A 26,330-nucleotide genomic window follows, 5' to 3' on the forward strand; every position below is an offset into this window, starting at 1 on the left:
TCCCCAAGGAAAGACATTTCACTGGTTCCTCCTGGCCTCATTCTTCCCATAGGATCATCCGCAGAAAAGCATGATTTGTACCCTCATACTGTCTACCCCAGGAGTACGATTTCTAGCTCATACTCGTGGCCCTGTGGCTAAGGGCATAGGTTAGGCTCAGCTTGCACCGGGGATCCAGATTTTGTTACATGAAGTTATTGACCTCCCTGAACTTCACGTCTCCTCAAAGAGGGAAGGGCGATTGGCCTTTCTGGATGGTCGAGACTTCAGTGCCAAGATGCATCGAAAATACTTAGCAAACTACACCAAAGTTCTAGAAGAGATGCCCTAGCCTAGCGTTTCTCCTACAGCGGCTGTCTAGATCAGCCTCCCAGGAACCCCACGGGGGCAGGCAGGACGGCCCTCGTTCGTGGGTCCCTGTCAGGCCGAGGCAGGTGATGGAGCAGAAAGAATGCCTGGAAGACACGGTTTTTAACATTTCTGGCCTTACTCTAGCCTGGGAAGCGGAGCACCAAGTTAGGAACCCCAGGAAGGAGGACGTGAGTTCGGCACTGGCTGCCTCACGCGCAGGGGCGAGTGCCAAGGGAGAACAGCGACCACGCGTTCAGGAACTAAGCTTACAGGACAGAATACAGGATTCCACTAGCCACGGGGCCGGATTCAGACACCCGGCGGGACGGCACAGTGCTCCTCCGTGAAGCTGACCGCGAGGTCAGCTCAACCACCACGTCCCTTCACCTGGAAGAGCCTTTGTCATTAAGACGCTAAAAATAGCTCAAGAACAGGAACACCTGGAGGTCAGTGAAGTAAACAGGTGTGCGCTTTCCTGGGCAAAAGAAACACTTTGCCCAGAGCTTGAAACGAAAGAGGGAGAGCCCAGCAGGAGATGGAACACGGGAGACCCCACGTCCGTAACTCCAGGAAAAGTCATTCGCTAGACTTGGGCCTGACCCCCAAACTGCAGCATGCCTGGACTCAGACCCGAAATGACCCCAGATGGGCTCCCAGATTCTTCAAACTATGAAAAGAAAAAAACAGCTTATAGGAAACAATCAGGAATGTTCAGTTAAATCAACCCCCTTCAATCTTGGGAAAAATTTTGTCTGAAACAGAGCTAAGTTTCCTAGGAAAGCGACCTAGACCTTGAATTTTTCTTTAAGAGACGTTCAGGTCATGTGGAAGCAGAAAGGAGGGGAGATAGTTGGAGTCAGAGCAGGAGAGAGTAGCTTGTAGAGGTTCTCAGCAAGACTGCTGCGGTGAGGGGATGGCTGAGGCCCTGAGCCGCGTCTTCGGGAGGCCCGGCCTGGCCCGAGGCGGTCCCAACGGCCCTCATTCTGCCGGTGAAGAGCCTGGAGACTGAGGAAAGGGCTGCCCCGGCCGCCGTCTATCCGTAGGGCTTTGGCCCGAGGCCCGCTCTCACTTCTACCAAGTTCAGCGTTCTTTGCAGCAGCAGGAGAGAGAGCGGAGTTGGGTGCCAGGGCTCAGACGCCCTGGGCGCAGCCTGAGAGTCTGAGAGAAGAGAGAAACAGAAAAGCCGGACTCAGAAGGTGAGCAGCAGTCTCAGCCTCCCGCGACCCCAGCCTCCTCCTCCCTCTGCCAGCAGGGTCGGCAGCAGAGGACGGGCCAGGTTTTCCCCTAAATAGGAGGTAAGCAGAAGGATGGTCAGAGGGGAGGCTCGGATTGGCCCGAGCCAAAGAGCTTTCTGGATGGGCTCAACCTGGGGTCAGGTGGCAGCTGGGGGCGGGGGCGCGGGGCTTCATTCCGAGGAGCGGGTCCAGCTGTAGCGCGCGCTGTTGCCCGCTAGTTCCCGCTCCCCCTTGCACGTGGCTCCCGGGCTGAAAAGGGCTGCACCTGTGTAGACGGGGCTGGAATCCAAAGCTTGATGGTAAACAACAAACAGGAACGTTATGCCAATCGATAGGAAAAATCACAAATACTTCTTAAATAGTTTAGAGAAAAACCCAAGTCACATCCCTTGCTAAAGGCGCAGAAAATCCTGCCAGCATCTCCTGTTTTAGGGTTTGTGTGTGTGTTTTGTTTTTGTTTTTGTTTCTATTTGTTTTTTACCAACTCTCATCCACTTTTTAGGCTTGGAATGTTTCTCATGCTCAGGTTCGAGGTTCGGGGACTTGCTGAACTCTCGAGAGGACAGCGGGAGGTGTCTGTTACTGTCACACCCCACAGAAGCCGCGTTAGGCAAGGAGCGGGAATGCTGTCACAATATCCACATTTGTTTGTTTGCTTGTATCTTTTTTTAAAAAAGATTTTATTTATTTATTTGTCAGAGAGAGAGATCACAAGTAGGCAGAGAGGTAGGCAGAGAGAGAAGGGGAAGCAGGCTCCCCGCGGAGCAGAGAGCCCGATGCGGGGCTCGATCCCAGGACCCTGAGATCATGACCTGAGCGGAAGGCAGAGGCTCAACCCACTGAGCCCCGCAGGCACCCCTGTTTGCTTATATCTTAAGAATGCTGGTTTGCAGGGCGCCTGGAGGGCTCCATCGGTGAAGTGTCTGCATTTGGCTTAGGTCCTGATCTCAGCGTTCTGGGATCAAGCCCGGTGTCCAGCTCCTTGCTTGGAGGGGAGGCTGCTTCTCTCTCTGCCCCTCTCCCTTCCTGTGCTCTCTCTCTTTCTCTTAAATTAGTAAATAAAATCTTAAAAAAAAACACTGGTTTGCTAATCAGAGTGGCAGGTGATAAGGCTAGAAATGGAGGCAGTGGTCATTTTTTTTCAGTGCTTTTTTAAAAATGGTGGTAAAAATCAAAACATAAAATTTGTCATCCTTTTTAAACACTGGGTTCAGTGCCTTTTGGTGTGCTGAGATTGTCGTGTGACAGATCTCCAGAACTTTTTATCATGCAAAACAGTCTATGCCAAGGGAACAACACCCCATTTCCTGGACCCCCTTCACCCCCCCGCAGCCACCATGCCACTCATTTATTCATGAGAGACACACAGAGAGGCCGAGGGAGAAGCAGGCTCCCCGCTGAGTAGGGAGTTCTACTCCGGGCTCGATCCCAGCACCCTGGGGTCATGACCTAAGCTGAAGGCAGACGCTTAACCCACTGAGCCACCCAGGCACCCAGGATTTCTTTCTTTACGACTGAATGATATTCCACTGTGTGGATACATAACTTTTTTCTTATCCATTTACCTGGGAATGATATTTGAGCTGCTAACAGCTGTTGGCTACTGTAAATAATGCCAGTAAACACGGACGGGCAAGGATCTTTCCATGCCACTCTCTGGTCTCTTTGATAACGTGAAGAGTGTGTAAGCACACAGAATTGCATACTGAAACTTAAAAAGTTAATAAAAGCTCATAATTTATAGATTTATAAGTGAATTTGTATTCACTTCAAGCTTCTTTAAAGCAGAAGGTCGATTTTCTTTCTTGAGATATAATTGAGCTCTATTAATTCTAGGCGTACAACGTAATGGTTTGATATTTGCATACATTGTGAAATGATCACCACAGTTAGCCCAGTTAGTACTGGCTACCATCTATAATTACACAATTTTTCCCTTGTGATGAGAGCTACTCTTAGTACCTTTTCAGTGCACAATACAATATTGCCAACTATAGTCATTAAGCTGTACATTATATCCCCGGGAACTATCTTACATCCTGAAGTTCCTACTTTTGACTTTCCTCACCATTCTCCCGCGTCCCAGCCCCCACATCTGGCAACTCCCCCATCTGTTCTCTGTATTTATGAGTTTGGTTGGTTGGTTTCGATCCCACACACAAGTGGGAACTTACGGCATCTATATTCCTCGATCTGACTTACGTCACTTAGCACCATGCCTTCAGGTTCCATCCCTGCTGTTGTCCAAGTGGCAAGATTTCTTTCTTTCTTCTGAAAGGCTGAGTAGTATTTGGTAACGTATGGACACGTTTCCTTCATCCGTTCATCCATTGATGGACGTGTACGTCGTTTCTGTGTCTCAACCTCTGTAAATAATGCTGCTATGAACGTGAGGGTGCACGTATCTTTTTGAATTAGTGTTTTCATGTTCTTCAGATAAGCTCCCAGAATTGCAATCGCCGGGTCATAGAGTAGTTCTATTTGCAACATTCTGAGGACCCTCCACATGGTTTTCCAGAGTGACTGCACCAGTGTGCGTTCCCACCAACAATGTAAGAGGGTTCCCCTTTCTCCCACCCTCCCAATATGTTATTTCGGGTCTTCTTGGTAATAGCCATTCTAGCAGGTGCGAGGTGGGATCTTATTGTGGTTTTGATTCACATTTTCCTGGTGTTGAGTGATGCTGAGCATCTTTTCATGAACCTATTGGCCATCTGTGTATCTTTTTTGGGGGGAAGAAAGTCTGTTCAGGTACTTTGGCCCTTTTTAAATTGGATTGTTTTGTTTTGCTATTGAATCCTACGAGTTCTTTATTTTGTGTACTAACCCTTATCAGGTATATGATTTGCAAATATTTTATCCCATTAAATAGACTGCCTATTTATCTTATGGATGGTTTCCTTTGTTCTGCAGAAGTTTTTTGATTTTATGTAGTCTCACCTGTTTATTTTTGCTTTTGTTGACTTTGATGCTGGAGTCAGACCCAAAAGAAAAAGGGGGCAAAACTGATGTCAGGGAGCTTACGACCTGCTTTCTTCCAGGAGTTTTAGCCTTTCAGATCTTATATTCTGGTCTTTAATTGGTTTGCAGTTAATTTTTGTCTGTGTGGTTCTCTATAGGTTCTTCTTATTTGGAACTCTGGGATTCCAGGCCCTGGATGTGCTTCCTTCCCCAGGTTAAGAAGTTTCCAGCAATTATTTCTTCAAGTAACTTTTTTGTCTGTTTCTCTTCTCCTTCTGGGACCCCTGTAATGTGGATGTTATTCTGCTTCGTGTTCCCCATAAGCCCCTTATGCTATCTTAGTATTCGAGTTTATTACTCACATCAGGTTATTTTGGAAAATTGGCTAAAATGAGAAATGATAAGGTTAAAGCCACATCGATCTGTTCATCCAGTCTCACGACACGAGCTGCGTGTGACTTTAAAGGCCTGAGCTCAGGTACTATTTTAACCACGTACCGACTATTTCTCTAGTAATGAGGACAGAAGACACTCAGCAGGATGGATTGTTCCTGTTCGCTGATATGCAACACGATTCAGTCGGAAAGCAACTGAAGGGTGTCTTCAATTTGTGCTGCAGATTTGCAAATCAGCTACTGTTATGTGCAGCTTGAAGGACGAAGGAGCCCTTCACCCAAACCCAGAACCACTCCACACAAAAACACAGCTGTGCTCCAAAAGGAGAGGTCTGGGGACACACTGTAAGCTGCGTCCCACCGAACCTGAGGTTGTGTCTCATCTGTGCTTCTCCTGGGGCCATTCAAGGGTCAGACCGGCCATGGAGTAAGCACCATTATAGGCCTTCAAGAAGATAAGACAATTTATTGTTCCTGTCTCAGCCAAAAATGTTCATGAAAATCATTTTGTCCGAAAGGCTGGTTATTCAGTTCCTCTGGTTCGTGGGCTTGTCTTACTCCTCTTTTCCTGCCATGGGAGGTGTGTGGCACTTGGGCCATCACACTGTGCTTGGAGGGGAGCCTGTGGTCAAGGGGCACCAGTCTATCAGCAAGTGTACGTGTCCCCCCTGCCCCCCGCCAGGTGGCTCCAGGCCTGTCGCTAGGGAAGCAGGGTCACTGTGGGGCCTGCTGCTTCAGGAGGTGGCAAGTGGCCCTTGCGGGATTCCCAGCACCTCATGGTGCTCCCACCCGGCCTCTTCCCGGCCCTCGGTCCGGCCCGTCTCTGTTCTCCGCATCTATCTTGGAAAATCAAGCTCTACTTTTTTTTCCCCAAGATTTTATTTATTTGACAGAGAAAGACAGCAAGAGATGGAACACAAGCAGGGGGAGTGGGAGAGAGAGAAGCAGACTCCCTGCCGAGCTGGGAGCCCGATGCAGGACTCTATCCCAGGACCCCGGGGATTATGACCTGAGCCGAAGGCAGACGCCTAATGACTGAACCACCCAGGTGCCCCAAGCTCTACTTTTTTATTCTTTTCGTTTCGGTGCCAATCATAGTACAGTGTTGTGCTGTACCACTAGGTATTTCATGGAGGAGATCCTGAAAGGATCATGAATGACCTTTGTGTTTAGAAAATATCTGGTGCTTCGTTGCTTTTTCCTCCTGTGTTAAAATGTGGGTGGGTGCAGAGAGCCCATATCTGCAAACCCTGGGGATGTATCGGCTGCCAGTGTCCCTGTGGTCACATTCTGGAAAGGAATGGGCATGTGAGTGAGTCATACATCTGTGTCTTCCGTTGGGATTTTATACATTACAGAGCAAGCCACACAGAACCCAAAGTAGGAAATGCAAGTACCAAGATGGGATGGAAATAAGTTTTGTCCATGAGTCATGAGCCACTCGCTCAACAATACTACCGGGTCCTCCCCCCCACCCCACACACAAACATAGCGGGGGCTGTGCTGGCTCTGGGGCACGCAGTGCTTCTTCACGTGGACCTCATAGTCAGATGCCTGAGCACAGACACCGGACACGCTTAAAGAGAAGAGTGAAAAGTATGTCAGAATGAGTCATTGTACAGTTAAAAATAAATTGTTAATGGCCAGAATCTTATTCTCTCCTACGTGAAACACAAAAGATTTTGTCTGATCCAGATTTTAGGACGTTTAGTAATAGGAAAGGCTGTGTACCCAGTGTAAATCCCACTGGTTTGACCCTTTTTATTAAGATTTCAAAGAATGGCTCCTATGGCTGGCTTTGACATCTTAATCCACACTCACTCCAAACTGAATCCAAATATTATGTCTTTTTAACTAAGAAATCTGAAGCAACGTACTGTAATCCGAATTAACCATGGTGTCAACGCTGAGGGTTTGTCTGGTGGAAAGTTCTCTTTCCAGACAAGCAATCAGGGCATAAGCATTTCACCTGCAGTTAGGGATCCTTCTACAAATTCTTTAGCCTTTGGAGGCCTTTAAATGTATTATGCAGATGGACAAATTATGTCTAATTACTTTGTAACTCTAAAATTAATAACACTGTGACTTTTATTAACTTAGGAGATATAATATTCTTGACAGGGAAATGCAATTTTGTAGCAGAACAAAGACACAATTGTCAATGTTTCCTCCTTGGAATCTTCAGTTCGTGTCACTGTGTGCATAAGAAAGGAGCCGCCTCACCTTCACATACCCTCTTGCCTTTGCTTTCTGACTTCATGTCCCAACCTAAGACGTAACCATTGAAGACAGCCCATTACTCAAGCCCAACATAGATTTAAAAAAAAGAAAAAGAAAAAAACCAATGTTATTTCTCAAAAATCTTCTTTTCCCAGAGAAAGCTATTCTCTGCAAGAGACGTGTCAGAATGAGCAGAGTCTGTGTTCTGGGTGGATGAGTGGGGAGGCATGTAGGTGTTTTAGGCTTCCTTCCGAAGATTTGCTTTCCCTCTGTAGTTATTTTGAGAGGTCATATCCTCAACAGATTGTTTTCTAGCCTTCCATCTGCCTGATGTTTACCACTGGTTTCCATATAACCCACAAAATCCACTTGAATCTTGATTTTATCCAGTGTATTAATTTTGCTTAACCTCTAGCCTCTTATTTTATGTAAGTTTAGTTTTCTTGTTTACATCTGGCAAAAATCTATTGTCTTTAAGGCCCCTTGGAGAACAATAGAATGTAAGGCCAAATGGGGCATGTAGTTCCAGCTTTGAATAAACAAAAACTTTTGACTTATAATGGAAGCTTGGTTTTAACCCTTGGAGCTCACAGTCCCAGAAGACTTACTTCTTCATGATGTGGGAGCCTGAACAAATTGCTGGAGTCACCCTGTTAGTATCTTTCTGAGAAGCTACTGTGTGTAGGGCACTCTTTGGGGTCTGAAGATACAGCACATGAGGTCCCAACGGATGGGCCCAATTTGGCTTCCTGCCTGTTTTTTGTACTGTCTGAGAACTAAGAATGGTCTCTTTCTTCCTCCCCCCCCCCTTTCTTTTTAAAAGATTTACCCATCCATTTTGAGAGAGAGAGAGGGATAGAATGTGGGGGGAGGGGCAGAGGAGGAGAGAGATCTCCAGCAGACTCCATGCTGAGCACAGAGCCTGATACAGGGCTCGATCCCAGGACCCCGAGATCATGGCCTGAGCCAAAATCAAAGGTTAGCTACTCATCCAACTGAGCCACCCAGGTGCCACTGATTTTTCTGTTTTTAAATGCTTAGAAAAAAAAGAGCAGCACAGTACTTTGGGAGGTGAAGACTAGAGGACACTCAGACTTCAGTGATCCTAAATAAAGCTTTATTGGAATTCAGCCATGCTCATTTGTTCACATGTTGTCTACGGCCGTGTTTTCAAAGTAATGGCAACAGGGAGTAGTTGGGACAGAATGCAGGGCCTGCCACGCCCAAGTAGTTGCCGTCTACTGTGTTATGAAAAGTTTATGGGGAGGTGATCAGTGAAACAAGAAGCTGGGGATGTGCTGAGGGCTCTGAGGGGAAGACAGTGGGTGAGGAAATCCCACGCCTGCTTTGAATGGGGTGAGAGGGAAGACCGCTGGGAGGAGGTAATACTGGAACTGAGTCCAGAAGGATAGACTCATTTCGGCCGTGTGGACAGTGGGAAGAAAAGCACGCCAGGCAGAGGCGATAGCAAGGCCAATGGTCTAAAAGGTGAGAAAAGACCTGTGCCTCCTTGGAAAGCAACAAGGCCACCGAGGCTGGAACGTCCTGAGTAGGTAAGGAAGAGGATCGGGTGAAATGCAGCAGCTGGCAAAGCATCTCGTGCAGAACCTTGAAGGCTCTGATAAGGAGTTTGGGCTTTATTCTGAGACCAACGGAAGGCTGTGAAAGATGTTAAGTAGAGGACGATGTGGTCTGATCTACACATCTTCTGGAAGACTTCCCCAGCCGTTGTGTGGAGAAGGGGTTTTAGGGAGGACAAGAGGACAAGCAAGGAGACAGAATGGGGTAGTATCATAATCCAGGCAGGTGATGGCAGTGGCCTGGAGTAAGATGGTGCTGGAGTTGGCAAGACGGAAGAAGCTTTGAGATCTATTTCACCAGGGACACCTGCCCAACATTACACGGGTGGAGATGAATTGGTCTTGGAATTGAAGGAAAGGGAGTCTTCAAGATTTTTTCTTAAGTGTGTATGTGATCGAGGTACCTGGGTGGCTCAGTTGGTGAAGCATCCGACCAGCTCAGGTCATGATCTCGGGGTCATGATCTGGAGGTTGCAATCTGGGGGTCATGGGTTTGGGCCTTGTGTTGGGCCACATTCAGCATGGAGTCTGCTTGAGATTTATTCTCTCTCCCTCGCTATCTCTCTCCTGTTTCCCCCACTTATGGACACTCTGTCAAATTTGTAAATAAAATCCTAAAAAAAAAGTTTGTACTTGATCAACCAGGGGCATGGTGGTGACATTAATTCACTCAACAAATATTTATTGAATGCCTACTGATCTAGGTTACAGGAAACGGCAGTGAACACAGTCGATAAAGTCAATAATCAGATATGCGCATACTTAACACAAAATGTCAGAGGAAGACAAATGCAGTGAGGAAAGTGAACCAAAGCAAGACAAGAGGGACAGGGGGTCCTGGGAAGGGGTTTGTTCTTGTTGCTATTATTAGTTAAAAATACCCAAGAAGGTACTGGCTCCTAAGGTGACATTTCAACAAAGACTACAAAGAAGAAAGAGAAAGAAAGAATTTAGTGAATTAATTCCACATGTCTAGGGAGAAATCACTCCAGCAAGTGAGCAGCAGGAGCAAAGGCCCAAAGCCAAGTGTGTACTTGCCATGTTTGAGGAGCAGCAGTGAAGGGAGAGTTGTAATCAGTGGCAAGAGGGGTAGAAACAGCCCAATCTTGTAGAGCTCTGACAGTCCAAGGAAGACTGGGCTTTTACTCAAAGTAGGATGGAATGCCACGGCAGCCTCTGAGCCCCCAGGACCGATGGGAGCAGAAGTCCATCCAAACAGGAATGCCCTGGAAAGACTCTAGGACAGCAAGGGCAGCCACCGAGGGGCCAGTTAAGAAGACTTGGGAAGAAACCTGACAGGGAAAGAAACCAAGAGCTCTATGCGAAACATGCTAATTTTAAGACCTCTAGTTTACGCCTGATGGCAAAGCAACTTTACATGTAACTCAATGCCAAATACACAATGGCATTTCCATTTTCCAGTTAGAACCACCACCACCCTCAAAGGATATTTTTGGCCAACTTGTCTACTCATACTTTTGAATTTAGACAAGCATACATAAATTAAAAGTCACATATAAAATAATTGTAAAAGTATAGTTTTAAAGCCAACTGCACAAAATTTTCTGATTCTGTCACTATGGCCACGTCTGTTTTCTCGTTTACAGAATCAAAAAATATAATGTATGCCAGCCTTGCAATTATCCTTGGAAATTTTGTTTGGGAGCTATATTCTCAAAGCCTGCAAAGACCCGGATAGAAAGCAGTTCTCTTTGTTCTCCTTAAACTACGAGTCTGGGGAGCAACTGAGTGAAGGCAGGCAGGCATACACAGACCATCTCTGTGTTCAGGTGACCACCGAGGAGAGCGGCAAAGCGAGCCCCTGGGAAGGCCATGTAGCAGTCACCACAAGTGCGCGTTCACGAACTGGAGGAAAGCCACTCAACCCGGCTGGAGCTGCATCTCCAGCAGTGTTCTCTCTCTCCAGTGAATGGTCTCCTGCGATGTTCACTGCTCAAGGGACAGTGACTCTCCCAGGGCAAGAGTTTGACCACAATGGCTGAGTAGGAATGAGTGAAAGGTGGTATTCTCAGGGGAAGGTTTTAGATGGAGAGAGACCCAATAGCAGACGGTACAAAGTGGAGAAATCCAATCTTCTCTTCCCTTCTTCTCCCGGGGACGCCTGGGGAGCTGGTAAATCAGTGCTCAGCCTGCCCAGCGGGGGCATTGGAACTCTGTCGGCAAATGCTCAGGTGGTGGGAGTGGAGTGGGTCAGGTCTCAGCTTGGTCCTCAGTTCATACTCTGCGACAGATTCCGAGCAGCCTCTGGGAGCAGTTCTGGAGAGACCCTGAATGGCCCTAAGGCCACAGGCTGGGGGTTCCTGTCCCCCAGCTTTACCCCCCCCCAATAGCACCTATGTAGACCAGACCTTCAATAAAGGGCAGTAATTATTATTACAGTTACTCTAGAATATGATGGTTATATGGGTAATTGTTGGAGGCACAAATTTCAAGCATGGTTCCTGTCCATTGGGTGGTGTGTGTGTGTGTATGTGCACGCGTGCATGTGTGCATGCGTGTGTGTGTGTGCAGGAGGGAGGAATCTGGTAGATGAACTTGCCATGTCTCGTCATGCTTTGTGCAGAAATGGACAGCGATGAAGCACGTTTATCTGAGAAGATTTAGTTGTTCCTCGGAGAAGGTGGTTAGCTGGGGAAAGGTGAGTTGGGGAGAGGGAGGGAGCAGGCGGGAAACCAGGCTGGCAGGTGCAGGCGGAAGGATAAGACACCAGGGTGCTGCTGTCCCGCTGTGGTCTCCCGAGCCTGGCGGGCTGCTTCTGGAGGAATCACTTGCTTTACTCGTTCCCAGGCTCTACCCGGTGGAGGCAGCAGCAAGCCATACTGGTGCATTTCGTGTTTACCGGCATCCTCATCCTCCAGGACCGCTCGTCTCCACTGGGGAGTGCACCTTTCCCTGTTATTTCTCAGGAAGCCTGAAAAAGGTCAACAAAATTATGCCAGCCCGCGTGTAGCACAGAAGACATTTTACAAGCGGCGATCATTTCACCACGTGACGGTTGGGTCAGACCCCTATTTAGGCGTGGATATTTCTACTTGTCTCATCAGAGAGATAGTATTCACCATCGGATGCACTGATAAATGTGTTAAAATTACCCATGACTTCTGCATTCTCTGCAGAGAAACCCAGATTTTGCATTCAAGTGCCATGACCGTCTTGCCCCATGAGTTATGTTTTACAATGAGCAGAAACAAACAGGCAAGAAACAGGCCTCAGCACTAGTAAGACTCGTCTTCCCTTCTGCTCATACCCGCGGGTCAGCTTAGCAGCCGTGCGCAATCTGCTGCTCGGTTTCTTCTAACACGGATAATACATATGGGCCCCCAGGGTGTTTGGAAGGATCAAATATGATCATTACATGGAAAGCACTTAGCACAGCGCCTGGCCTTACGACCATTGCTCAGTAAATATCAGCGTCCACTCCCCTCCTCGGTTCCGCCAGCCACCCCTGTGCCCAAGGCCATCTGGCTTCTGGATCTGAAGAGCAACAGCCTCAGTGCCACCAGACACAGGTTCGCCACGCGTTGCCATCAGTCGCATCTCTTCATTCTCTGGTCTGTAAACCAGGGGGTTGACACGGGCGCGTCTAGCAGTCTCACTGACGAGGCATCAGTGGATTAAAGAAGGAATGAGTGACAGCTGCATTTTATTTATTTTATTTTATTTCAATTAATTACCGTACAGTATTATTATTAGTTTCAGAGGTAGAGGTCAGCAATTCATCAGTCTTACGTAACACCCAGTGCGCACCACATCGTGTGCTCTCCTTCATGCCCATCCCCCAGCTACCCCTGCCCCCACTCCCTCCCCCCAGCAACCCTCAGTTTGTTTCCTATGATTACGAGTCTCTTATGCTTTGATGGGATTTTGATAGGGACTACAGGGAATGTGTAGATTGATTTGGGGAGCATAGACATCTTCACAATATTCATTCTTCCAATCCATGAACATGGAATGTTTTCCCATTTCTTGATGTCTTCCTCCATTTCTGTCGTGAGTAATCTATAGTTTTCAGACTATGGGTCCTTCACCTCTTTGGTTAGGTTTATTCCTAGATACCTTGGGTTTTTGGTTCAATTGTAAATGGGATCAATTCCTTAATTTCTCTTTCTTCTGTCTCATTGTTAGTGTATATAAATAAATGCAACTGATTTCTATTTTATATCCTGCCACAGTGGTGAGAGTGGACATCCCCACTGTATTCCTGACCTTAGGGGGAAAGCTCTCAATTTTTCCCCATTGTGAATGGTATTTGCTATAGGTTTTTCATAGATGAATGTTATATTGTTGAGGTATGTTACTTCTATCCCTACAATGCAGAGAGTTTTAATCAAGAAATGATGCTGTATTTTGTCAAATGATTTTTCTGTATCAATTGAGGGGATCATATGTTCCTGTCCTTCCTTTCATTAAGGTGGTATATCACATTGATTGATTTGTGAATACCGAACCACCCTTGCATCCCAAAGATAAATCCCACCTGGACGTGGTGAATAATCCTTTCAATGTACTCTTGGATCCTATTGGCTAGTATCTTGGTGAGAATTTTTGCATCCATGTTCATCAGGAATATTGGTCTGTAATTCTCCTTTTTGGTGGGGTCTTTGTCTGGTTTTGGGCTCAAGGTAATGCTGGCCTCATAAAAAGAGTTTGGAGATTGTCCTTCCATTTCTATATTTTGAAACAGCTTCAGGAGAATAGGTACAAAATCTTCTTTAAATGTTTGGTAGAATTACCCTGGGAATCCATCCAGCCCTGGACTCTTTTTTGTTGGAGGATTTTTGATGACTGCATCAATTTCCTTGCTGGTTATGGGTCCATTCAGGTTTTCTATTTCTTCCTGTCTCAGTTTTGGTAGTTTGTGTGTTTCTAGAAATGCATCCATTTCTTCCAGTTGTCTGATTTATTGGCATATAGTTGCTCATAATATTTCTTTTTTTTTTTTAAGATTTTATTTATTTATTTGACAGAGAGAGATCACAAGTAGATGGAGAGGCAGGCAGAGAGAGAGAGAGGGAAGCAGGCTCCCTGCTTAGCAGAGAGCCCGATGCGGGACTCGATCCCAGGACCCCAGGATCATGACCTGAGCCGAAGGCAGCGGCTTAACCCACTGAGCCACCCAGGCACCCCTCATAATATTTCTTATAATTGATTTTTTCAGTTTTGTTTGTGGTAAGGTTATTTCTTGACACATGCAAACTGTATGCATTTTAAATTTCAGTATCCATAATTAAATTTCCATTGAAACACAGTAACCTTCATTCCCTTTTTGGCGTTTGGCTGCTTTTGCACTATAATGGTAAAGAGGAGTTGTTGCAAGAGAAATGAAATCCTCCTCAAAGACTTAAATACTTACTCTCTGACCCTTTGCAGAAAAAGTTTGCTGACCTGTGGATTAGGGGGTAACTTGAACTCATGATGGAGTCAATTATCCTCTACAATTTTTTTCATTGCTGTTAGGATCTCACAGTATCCGTCTTCTGCCTGTTGCCATTAGACTCAAAGATATGAACGACCTTCTCTCCTCTTGAGGCCCTGCAGGTCTACACTGCAGGGAATGCCAGGGTTTCCGCAGTGGCTCTTCTCAGGGAACAACTGGCCAGGCTGAGTCATTCCTGCTTGCCCTGGTTCAGCTCAGCACCATGCCAGGACCTGACTGTTTGTGTGTCTACAAAATTCTTATGCTGAAATTCTAACTGCAAAGCTGATGGGGCTTTAGGGAGTGTGATCAGATCATGAAGGTCCCGCCTTTTATGGAGACCCCAGAGAGCTAGTTTGTCCCTTCCACTATGTGAGGACATGGCAAGAAGTCAGCAGTCTGCACTTGAAAAGAGAGGCTTCCCTAGAGCTCGGCTGTGTGGCGCCCTGATCACGGACTGCCAGCCTCCAGGGCCACGAGCAATGAGGGTCTGTGGCATTTTGTTAGAGCCGCTTGAATGGACTAAGATGTACTCTTACAACATCGAAACATGGGACTTGTCTAAGGCACAGAGGAAAACTCTGGTTTACAGCTCTAAAAACAAACAAGTATTTTTATTAATCAATAGTGTCTTAAAATAGGGCATTACAATCTGTCTTTCTACCTAAAAACAGATGAGTCTCACCGGCCTTAAAATAAAATGACCGGGTGTCTATGGAGACTTTCCGTCACGATGGGAGTTTGCTGCCTTTTGGCGGGACCCTGAGACGTGGTTCCTCATCGCTGGAGTCTGTCCTCCTCCTCCATGGTCGAAAATGACGTGTGCTTTCCCCATCTCTCTCCCCAGTATCTCGGTATCTCGTACGTTTAGTGAAGATTGCACACTCGGATGACTCAGGGATAAAATGCAGTGAATGAGGAAATGGGAAGACTCTTGTTCCAAGAGTCTTGGAGAAGCATTACTGCAAATGAGCTTCGTGAGTTCACAGAGAACTGACTGCAGACACCGCAGTGGTCCCTTTTCCGTCTTCGGGGGAGTGACAGCTACTTCCCACACGGTGCTTACCTTGAAAACACCTTCAAAAGCAACTCATGAAAAGTCTTGAATCACAGCCAAGCCCACAAAGCAGTTTTAATGATTCTTTCTCTGTAATGGCTCCAGGCCAAGACTAGTCAACAGCATAATCTCTGGGTTGTGGCGGGGGGGGCTTGTCTGGAACCGAGGGCTGTGGGGCCTTGGATGGTGAGTTCTCTGTTGTTCTTGGCTCTTAGCAACCATGACTGGCCCAGACGTGTTGACCTAAGCCAGCCATAACAGGGCAGCTCTCTCCCAGCTCAGTCATCGTAAGAACTGATGTGTCAAGGACGATTGAGGAACCCACCTTTCCCTCTGAGTCCTTGTTTTCATGGGCACACACAGCTCTCTGTTTTGGATACTTGCACAGTTAATAAAAACAATCATGTAAAAACAAATAACATTAAAGACAAAAAAATAAAAATTTAAAAATCATTGCCTGGGTCATTCGGGCACACAGCTATTTAAAAAATCCTAAGACATAAGCGTGATTATTTCTAAGACAGGTTGGAGACTTGCCCAACGTCCCACAGTTATTTCATGAAAAAAGCAAAATTTAAACCCCAGGCTCTGTGGCTCCAGAAATGAAACCTTTAGTTTGAATCTATGTTTAGTCCTCACGGAGTGACTTTTGGCGCCGGCTGCTGGGGTCTGGTGTCAGGCAGGCTCGGGGTTCTGCAGGCGGTGTCCCCCTCCTGAGGACCTGGAGCGCACAGCAGCCGAGTTCCGGCTCCGGGCTTGTCGGTGGCTTCTGTCTATGAATCTACTTGTATTTCCTCACTGCTGCATTTCTTACATCTGTTTTCCTATGGCTCGCCCCAGCCCTCCCCCTCCCCCTCTCCCACATAAAGAACCTCGGAGATGTACTGTAGGAAACGTCGTACCCAGTCTTCATGTCCTGGTGTTGATGTCGTCAGCATTTGAAATCAACTGAGAAAATACTGCAGGACAAAAAAGAAAGAAAGGAAAAAAGCAGGGGTTGGGGGGAGGAATAAAGGGGGAATAGTGGAAAGAAAAAGAGGAGGAGGTAGAGGAGGAAGCCGAGAAAAGAGAATGGTGTGTCCCGAATGACCTGAACACAGGAAGAGGAGAGAAGAACTCATTAGGGCCCCAAACATTCATTGGCCAAATCTTACCCAGATTTGAGACCATCTTGACATAAACTGAGTTTTTAATATGCCAGTACTTTGAAGCAATTAAAAAAAGATTTTGGTAAGTGGCAAAAACACCTTTCATCATGTTGTGAGTCCCTAAGGGAGGGACACCAAGATTCAGGGGACACTGTCTACCCTCCAGGGAATCACAAGATATTAGGGCTTGAAAGACAAGGACAGAGACAGCAGTAGCAGCAGGGGTGCATGGAAATGCAGATGGACGACCCCAGGAGTTTAGAGGAGGGGGGGGCTTGTACCAGCTGCTGGTTCTCAGAAACTGCTCTTACAGCTAGATACCTGGGCTGGAAAGGGGCCCCACCCCATCTCAGATGTGTGTCCTTAGACAACGTACTGAACTCATTTGTGCCTCAGTTTCCTCATCTGTAAAACGGTGATCCCAAGAGAATGTACATCACAGGGTTGTCGCAAAGATTGAAGTGCGTAGAACACGTATGCTCTGCGAGGGTCAGTTATTACTATGGCCTAAATCACTCTCTTGGAATACGGCGGTGGAAAAGTGGCGAACTGAGAAACAGGGCAAGGGTCTGGGAATGCCAGGGAAGACCCAGACGTGTGATTTAGAAGTCTCGTTGGGTCCTGACCTCTACACAGAAGAGAAGGAAGGCTGGGAGGAACGTGGGGGCTTCAACAGCTAGAGAAGCAGGGTCTGGCCACTCCGGAGAGGAGCAGGATGGCCGCATATCCCAAAGATGGCAGCTAGCCCCGTGAGCAGGTGGGCCTGGAAGTGACCGGACAGGCGACCGGCCATTAAGACGCCTCAAGCCTACGAAAGCCCCCGCTGTTGGAACCACCCAGCCTGGGCCACCAGTCAGCTCATGCTGACCCCAGTGACTGTGCTTGTGGAAGGAGAAGCAGAGAGGAGCGGATGACAGAGACCCCGTGGGAGGGCGTAAACCCGAGGCAGAATCTACCCACAAGTGTGGGAGGACTGGTTTGGTTTCATCTCAAAGAACAAGAAATACGTTCAGTCGAATTGACATTCTGTTTGTCTCTTTGGAAAGCTGGGGGTGGCTTATCACTGTTTGTCCCACAGATGGGCTTGGAGATTGCCAGCCAATTGAAAGCCACCAGAGTTAGAAAAACTGGTTACTCGTTTTCCCAAAAATGCAGACTGTGCTGTAAATGAGCTTTGCTTTCAAAAGTTCCGTGAAGTATATAGATTCCAGTTACTGGTCATGACTTAAAATAAAACAATGAAAATGCCACTGCAGAGTGTGGTTTTGACCCTATATTTTCAGTTCTTGATGTGGCTCACTGGAAGGTATAATTGAAATCACTGGCTGAGTTATGCCTGCCAAAACCTGTCTTTGTTAACGTGGAAGTAAGAGAAGGTGTGGCGGTAGGGGGCTGGTGGGACCAGTGAGAAAGGGGCCTGGGGGAGGGGGCAGCCTTCCACCGATGGAGGAGAAGGTGCCCTGCTTCTGCATTCCTCACCATAATTCGTGGTGGGTGAACCCTTGGGGTTTCCTGCCAATCTGCCCGTTTCATAAAGACTGAGATTAGAGTCTCTGATACCGGTTGGTTCGCGCTGTCACAGCATTCCATTCTAAAATAGCTCCTCTTGGGCAAAACTTGCAACATAATACTTAAAATAATTATGAGAGAAATTGGACTGCTCCTCAAGCCACACGGGTCCACATATCTGGAAAACAAGTTACAGAGAAATTAATCTCAGGGGGTTTTAGAATAAACTATGAGGGAAAGTTGGAGCAGAATGATGAATGTGTAAGGTTACAGAGACCTCCGGAAAATGGACTCAGCAAGGGCTACTCTAACAAACGTGTTACCAGAGCACAATGCCTCCACGTGCGAGTTCCTTCAAGTCAGTGGCTCTCCACTGGTTGTCACGACAGGGCGGGGAGAGGGTGATGCAGCATGTGGTGGGCGGACGCCGGAGACGGTGCCCAGCATCTTGTCACACGCAGCACTGCCTTCCACACAGGGAACTGGCCACGTATTTATCCCCAAATATCAGTTGTACCAAGATGGAGAACTCCTGCTTTCCATGACTTGTGATTTCTGCAAACCCAGTGGTTTTCTCATTGGGGCGAACAATTGCTGGTGTATTATCCAGGTCCTTCACAGACATTTTTCTGCTTTTAACAGGACTGGGCAACCCAATATTATAAAGAAATTGAATACAATAGGAATGTGCAGATTAATGAATTACTCCGCCCCTGGATACTCACACAACCACCAGTCAGGTCCCGAAGGGGAGAACTGCCAAGAGCCGAGAACTGCACCCCCGCCAAGTCCCCGTGGTCCTTACCCGAGAGGACACCTCCTTTTTCCTCACTCCTCTGACTTGGTTCCCAGGTTTTCTTTGTCAATCACCACTCAAATATTTAAACATTTTTGCCTTAACTATTTTCGAACTTTATGTTTGAAGTGTGCATTCTTTTCTATCTTTCGATTCACTCATCATTTTGTTGGTTTCTCTCGACGCCACTGCACCCAGCTGTAAGAGGCAGCATGGATATAATGGCCTGATTGCGAAGGAAAACGTGTCCGTGCTTCCCCATTAAGTATGAGTCTGCTGTGGTTTTTTTGTAGATAACATTTCTACCAGGTTAACGACTAGCCCTCCTACTACTAATTCATTAAAAGGCTTTACATTAAAGAGATGTTGCATTTAATTAGATGCTTGCTTTTTGGTGCCCATTAAGATGATCATATGCTTTTCCTTTTTTTTTTTTTTTAATTTATGGGACTCACCACATCGATGGGTTTTTGACTATTACACCAACTTTGCCTTTCTAGAATAAATCCAACCTGACCATGATTCAATGTACTTACACACTGCTGAATTCAACTTGCTAATACTTTGATTTCCATTTTTGCGTCTGCATTCATGGGTGAGACTGGCCTGTATCTCCTCTTTCCTGGATTCTCCTTTACGAAGTTATGGCAATTCATAATATGAACTGCTTAGTATTCATTCTTTCTTGATTTCACGGGAGAATTTGTGTACGTTGCTCTTACTTCTTCCTTCCTTAAATGTCTGTGAAACTTGCTGGTGAAACCATCTGGGGTTCTCCGACTCTTTAACTGAAGCTTCCAAGTTCAAGTGGCTTCAGGGCTAACCCAGTGTTGCAAATATGTGCAGCAGCAGAAGACAGAGTAGAAAAATAAAACACGGTGACCACTACGGTTCATTGGAAAACACCTCCATGCTCCAAGAACAAATAGATCTGCCCACCGGTGCACAGGCACGCAGACAGACAAGGCAGCCACGAGTGCTGGGAGCCGTGTGTCCTGAGTTCCTACTCTGGACCTCACCGTACAGTGAATGCTGTCAAATATAAGACCTTCCACAGCCTCTTGCTACCTGAAGCCTTAATCTTAAATCATTTATCTCTCTCTACATGCCACATTCCTACCTGTTCCCCAGCCTATGTATTTCCAAAGAAACTGATTTCTGAATGGCCCCGGGTGGGGTTGAGATGTAGAAAGGTGGGCATGGGACCATCCAAGACTTCATTACTCCTACGTCTTGCTGAAAAGACAGACCCAAAGCTAAATGAATAAGAACTATTGGGCTTCCTAGAAGGGACATTCGGAGCCCAGCCTTAAGGAATGTCTTCTTGATGGCCTTCAATAAGCCATATTTGGGAAATGCCTGGAGTTGAAGGCAAGTTGATTTTGTTCAAGTTTGCCCATAAAAATGGCTGTAAATAATGGGTTTTCCTCAGCAGCTAACGCACACTGGGAACAACAACCGAGACAGGAAGCAGAACATCTGACGCGAGCAATGCTCGCTGATCATCTCTTTCTCCAGGCTCTTCCCACATCGTGAGATTTTCATTCCAAAGTATTCTCATTGAACACAAATTCCAACTTAGTGACTCTAAGTTACACCCACTGCTCAGATTCAGCTCAAATTCTTTTCTCATCATGAAGCTTTTTTAGAACCAGCTCCATGACCTCTTCTGCCCATACTCTCTCTGTCCGCCGTAATAACACATGAGCTGTGGAGACGGCCTTCGTACCTCCCAGCCTGCCTACATCCGACAGCAGTAAGCAGAGGGCATGGTGAGGACCCAGACCGTCGGGCCCAGCCCAGTTGTCACTCCAATAGAATCTCCCATCCTGTGATGTTCAAGGCCATCACCTGGCCTAGTAGGAGGTGATCCTGGCATGAGGTTCGAGGTACGTGTGTGCAGCGGGGAGTAAGGAGAGAAGAATGCTCAAGTGTGAGCACAAGGATTACACTTTATGTCTTCCATGGAACAAATAAAGAATCTGGGAGCAAAGGGACCCTCCTTCCAACCTGACGAATGCACTTTCCCACGTGCTCCAGGGAGGAAATGTTCATTGTTTCCAGCCAAAGTCTACCCAACCGCTTCTTAGGACTGAAAATCATCCTTTCCACTCTGCTAAGTGCCTGGCCTTTACTGCAAAATTGTCTCCTTCCCCTGCCTATTAAACAATCTTTAAAATAAAATCCCATCACACTAATGGATGGGATTGTTGGGTTCTCCACGATCAGCTCATGTCAGCAGCTTTCTCTGTAAACAATCGTGTCGATGATTGCAAAAGGAAGGAAGCCATGGGGGCAGATTTTGTGGGTGCTGACGCAGGGGCCCCTCTCATAAATGCTGGCTTAATAAAGATTTAACCACAAAACATCTATAATGAGGGTTTTAAAGAGCCCATTCATGCTTCTGAATCTTTTTTCACCAGAATCTCTTTACCAAATTCCGCAGCAGGCAGTGAGAAGACTGTATTTATGGCTCATTAATAAAGATTGCTTTCTGAAAAGCGTGTCTTTTACATAATCATGAAGATGAGGGAATTTTTAAAGGAACTCTATCATTGCAAAGGTGACTGATGTGTCTGATCAGCAATGATTCCATTCTTAACTCGACTGGGGTTTTTGTACTTGAATAATTCCTGCCAGTCTATCTTCTGTGCAAATACATTTTTGACTGGTAATAAATGGTACTGGTCATTTCATTTCCAGCCTGCAGACTAACCTCATACGGTCCTCTCTGCCTTTTCTACGTGGCCTTGATCGGCGTTCCACAAAGTCATGCCAGGAGACGATGGAAGAACCGGGCGGACACCGCACCTGAGGGGATAATGTGAGGAGAGCGAGCAGTGGTTGGAGCTGTCGCTCTGGCAACTATGGGGCATGAGAACAATATGCGTCCTCCCTGTGTTTGAGGGCACAGAGAGAAATTTTCATCTTCCGTGTGACTTGTCAAAAACTGATCCTTGTACCTCCCCCAAACTCCTGTTTGCCAGTTTGTAAAATGGCACCATTAAAGAGCCTTTATTAATATTTCCAAAGCTGTGTGAGTCTCTGGAGACTATGTCTAAGCTCCAAGCCAATGTAATCACTGACCTTGACAGCTGACTGTGAGGCTCCTTGGCTACTGTCATCGAGCATTTTCACTGCCCCCTCATGGCTGCCACTGGTGCCACCACCTGCAGGACCCCCCGCAGCCACCACGGTGGGGGGCCTCCGCGTGTCAACTGACCAGGGAGCTCAGCACACGTTACATCTCATTTCATCCTCTGAATACGTGCAGTAAGTTCTCCACGGACCTTTTATACATGAGAAATCAGATCCCGGTAAGTTAGTTAACCTGAGTAAGATGACAGAGGTCAACAGCTGGCTGTGGCTGGGATGGAACAGAGGTATTTTGAGGTCAAAATCAAGGTTATTAACCAGTGCTGTGGAATTAAAAACCTGGTGGCCAAACTCATTAAAACTGTACCAAAGGCCAAAATATGTAAGTGCTGCATTCTGTTTAAGAAATTCTAATAATAGTGTCTCCGGCTTTGGGGGCGTCGACTCGAGCCAGTGTTGGGAACGGCAAGGACATGAGGTGTACGAAGCTACGCAAAACAGCTCAGGCATTGCGAGTTTTCACCACGTACATATTTTCCTTCAGTCCCTTTGGGATGCTGCTTCTCTGTCTCTCAGAGCTGCGCGTGGTCGACCACCATTCACAGGTGTATGTATTTTTTTTTTCATTTTTTAAAAAGATTTTGTTTATTTATTTGACAGGCAGAGATCACAAGTAGGCAGAGAGGCAGAGAGAGAGGGGGAAGCAGGCTCCCCGCTGAGCAGAGAGCCCAATGTGGGGCTCGATCCCAGGACCCTGAGATCTTGACCGGAGCTGAAGGCATGAGACTTAACCCACTGAGCCACCCAGGTGCCCCTCACAGGTGTATGTATTTAAAGGTAGTGACTGAAATGTGCTAACAGAGTTGCAGACTGTTTCGTGTATGAGTGGAAAGGACAACACAGCAGTGTGGTCTAGCACATAAACCCCGAAGCCGTATTTCCTGAGTTCAAATCCCAGCTCTTTCATTCTCTAGTTGGGTGGCCTGGGCTACCTCATCTCTGTAACTCACATTCCTCACATGTAAAATGAGTTTAAAAATCATGTAAGTACCCGGGTGCCTGGGTGGCTCAGTCAGTTAAGGGCCCAACTCTTGATTTCAGCTCAGGTCATGATCTCGGGGTCCTGAGATCAAGCCCTGTGTTGGGTTCTGTGCTCAGCAGGGAGCCTGCCTGACATTCTCTCTTCCCCTCTGCCCCTCCCCCCCCCTTAAAAAAATCACCCACCCTCGTAGGACCTACTCGAGGATAAAATGAATCAGATTTATATAACACTTAGAACACTTCCCAGTTCCCATAGTAAGCACCATGGTTTCCATGGGTGCCAAATGCTAAACACATAACAAACTGTCCCTAAGAAGGTCTGCAACTCTTTCAGACCAACCCAGAAAGGCTAAGAACTGCGTTGCTCTAGAAAAGATAGATTGAAATATCTTGTGTGGTTGTTTCAGAGAAGGTTTTTAAATCCTGGGTTCCTACTTGTGTTGTGGGTGGCGCAGAGCCCTGGGTAAATATTCTGTTCAGAGATGCCCCTCTGCAATGTGTTAGCAGTTGACATGCTCGCAGGGTACACGTAGGTGCCGAATCAGTGCAAAACCAAACCATCTCCGGATATTCACCTCTAAGGGAAAGGCCGCGTGATGCCCAGAATCCAAACACAATGGACAAAGAAGAAATTTAAGGAAATGCATTTTTCTTTCCCTACTTTTTCATTTTTATGTTTGGAGAAGTGAACCATTCTCCCTCTTTCCCCCCACCCCCCCCTTTTCTTGTTTTTTTAACCCAGTTCATATAATGTTATTTCTCTTCCTGGCCAAACATCTGCATAAGTAAATAATTCTCTCATCAGCTGAATTTTAAACTCAGATTCTTCATTAATTGATATTATTCTTCTCAGGCGGAAACTGGTCTGTGCTCTGGATGCTGTTTGATAAGCCCCTGTATTTATTTGTATTCACAGATTCTGCTGCTGTCTACTGAAAGGCATTTCTTGGCAGTCTTGGGTGATTGCCGATGAAAAGGCTATGCGAGGAATCCCCCACAGGAAAGGGAGGAAGGATGCCGGCGAAACGGGAGAAGAGTTTCAACCCAGGCAAATACAGAAATAATTAAAGGCAGGATAAACAGTCGGGCTGTATTGTATCTCATGCAAATTAGAGAACCCCAGGATTCTCTAAGAAAACCATTGCTGCCCCTCAACACACATACACCAGCACAAATGTGGACCAGAAAGAGACACAGGCCCAGGACACCCCAAACAAGGTAGCAGGCAACGCACACATGATCACCGCAAAGCCTGAGGACGGAGGCTCAGTGTTGTGCCCTCCTCACCTGGGCCAGCTGACAGGCCTGTGGGATTTGTCAACAAAGTCCGAACAATGAACGGGGGCTCTGTGAGGTGATACAGAGAAAATGCGAAACATTTCCTACTTAGCGTTTCCTGTCCCTGGGAAGGACAATACAGCCGTCTTTGGTACAGGAACAGAAAACAAAAACTGTATGTCTGACGTACACACTGAAGAATGGCCTCTTGTGTGTGTGGCACCAAAGGGACAGCCCAGCCCGTCCCCTGTCTCTCTGGCTGTTCTGTACAGTAGGCTGCAGGCTCACGTGGGTATCAGTGACAGCGTCCAAAGGGCATGTGCTTTTTTCCATGTTCGTTCCACACGCCACTGGGACAGAAAGAGGCTGGACTGCTTCTAAACAATTTCTTCAACACATCCCTCAAAGCCCTTTTTAAAAAGAACAGTGATTCTCAAAATGGAGCGCACGTTAGCCTGAAGGTCTTGCTAAAATAAAGCTGCTGAACCTTATCCGCAGTTTCTGACTGAGCCTGTGTGGGGGGAGGCCGGAGGGTCTGCCCTGGGGGCAGGCCCCCGGGGTGCTGAGGCTGTCGTTTGGAGGACTGCGTTCTGAGGACCGTTGGTGCAGAGATTCATGAGAAGGGCCAGAGGTCTCCAAACTCTTCTGCACTAGACACCTGCCAAACCACTGAAGCCTGGCGCCAACCCCAGAAATCCGGATTTCGCTGGTACGGGGTGTGACCTGAGCTTAGTGCTTTCCGAAGCTCCCTGTGCGATTCTGAAGCACAGCAAAGTGTGGGGCCTGGTATACAAGGTATACCTCTCTCTGCCTCTCCTCGTGACTAACATCCAGCAAAATCCTGCGGAGTTGTAATGTCCCCATTCCCTCACCCTTTCGTTTCACTGGCATTTGCAGGCAGAAGCCCTGAGCTTGGATCAGCCCATCTGCTGCACTGGTGATTCTTTAACCACATTGCTGTGCGCCTGAGGATAAAATAACGCAGGTGCATATCCTGATCCTTGATTCAGTACAGATGTACTGTCTCAGGTCGGCAGGGCCCTCCGATGTTTCTAACTGTCATGATACAAGGAAGGCCTGACTCGGCTCATTTACTGCCATGCTCATTTTCTGTCTCACATATGAGCTTTCTTTCTTCCTGTCTCATTTCTCATAATTTTTGTTCAAGCTCTCTCAACACCTTAAAATCTGTTTCAGTGGTGCCCACCCTGAGGCAGGTTTGCCTTCCAAGGGACATTTGTCAGGAGACAATTTGGTTGTCACAAGTGGCCAAATGGTGGCGGCTATCTATGCTAGGGCATGTAGTAGGTACAGGCCAAAGATGATGCTGAACATCATACAAGACACAGGAAGCCCCATGACAAGGAATACCTCAAACAGGACGTCAGTAGAGCTGTGGATGAGAAACACTAGCATCTCCACACCACCATTCCCAACTCAGCAGACTTGAACATCACTTGAACATCTTAGAGAAAAGAAACTGACATTTGGGTAAACCTGAGGAAGATGAAGGAGCAGATGATACCTGGGGAACACCTTTCCTGGTGGAGGGCTGAGAGAGAGCAAAAGCTTTGAGGGGATGCACGCCTGTTAAGTTCAAGCAAGAGCCATGAGGTTTGTGCGTCTGAGGCAGAATAAGTGAAAGGCAAGAACAAAAGCAGAAAAGGACCAAAAGGTAAGGGGAAACAGAGACTGACAGAGGGTATTAAAAACAGGACCCAACAATCATGCTATCTAAAAACACATGCACATACACAAGCACACCTCACTTTAAATAAAATGACATAGACTGCTAGTAAAAGGATGGGAAATGATATGTCTTGCAAGCACTAATCGAAGAAAAATAGAAATGGCTACATTAATATCAGATGAAATAAACACTGTAACCCACAAAATTTACTAGCAACAAAGACGAACATTGTGTAATAATTAAAGGTAAATCTACCACAAAGACATAAAATCCTAAATGTGTATGCACCAAACAACAGAGCTCCAAAATATATGAAGCAAAAAGTATCAGACTACAAAGAAAGATAGACATATTCACAGTTATCTGTGGACACTTCAGTGTCCCCCTCTCAACAACTGATAGAACAACTAGATAGAACGTCACCAAGCATGTAAAATAACTTAACATCACCTACCAAGATCTTACTGACAGATACAGCGCGTTCCACCTAATGGCAGCAAAACCCAGTCTTTTCAATTGCTCATAACATATAAACC

At 46.7% G+C, this 26,330-nt stretch overlaps 1 long non-coding RNA gene across 1 annotated transcript; it reads left to right on the forward strand.

Annotated features, from left to right (window-relative positions):
- Nucleotides 1-1,367: 1,367 nt before the first annotated feature.
- Nucleotides 1,368-23,908, forward strand: LOC309841133. Its single transcript, XR_014298965.1, has 2 exons — nucleotides 1,368-1,646; nucleotides 23,743-23,908. It is a non-coding gene; the product is annotated as an uncharacterized lncRNA (long non-coding RNA).
- Nucleotides 23,909-26,330: the final 2,422 nt, after the last annotated feature.

The sequence above is a fragment of the Mustela nivalis genome, assembly GCF_964662115.1.
Source record: "Mustela nivalis genome assembly, chromosome: 9".
In the NCBI taxonomy this organism is placed as follows: domain Eukaryota; kingdom Metazoa; phylum Chordata; class Mammalia; order Carnivora; family Mustelidae; genus Mustela; species Mustela nivalis.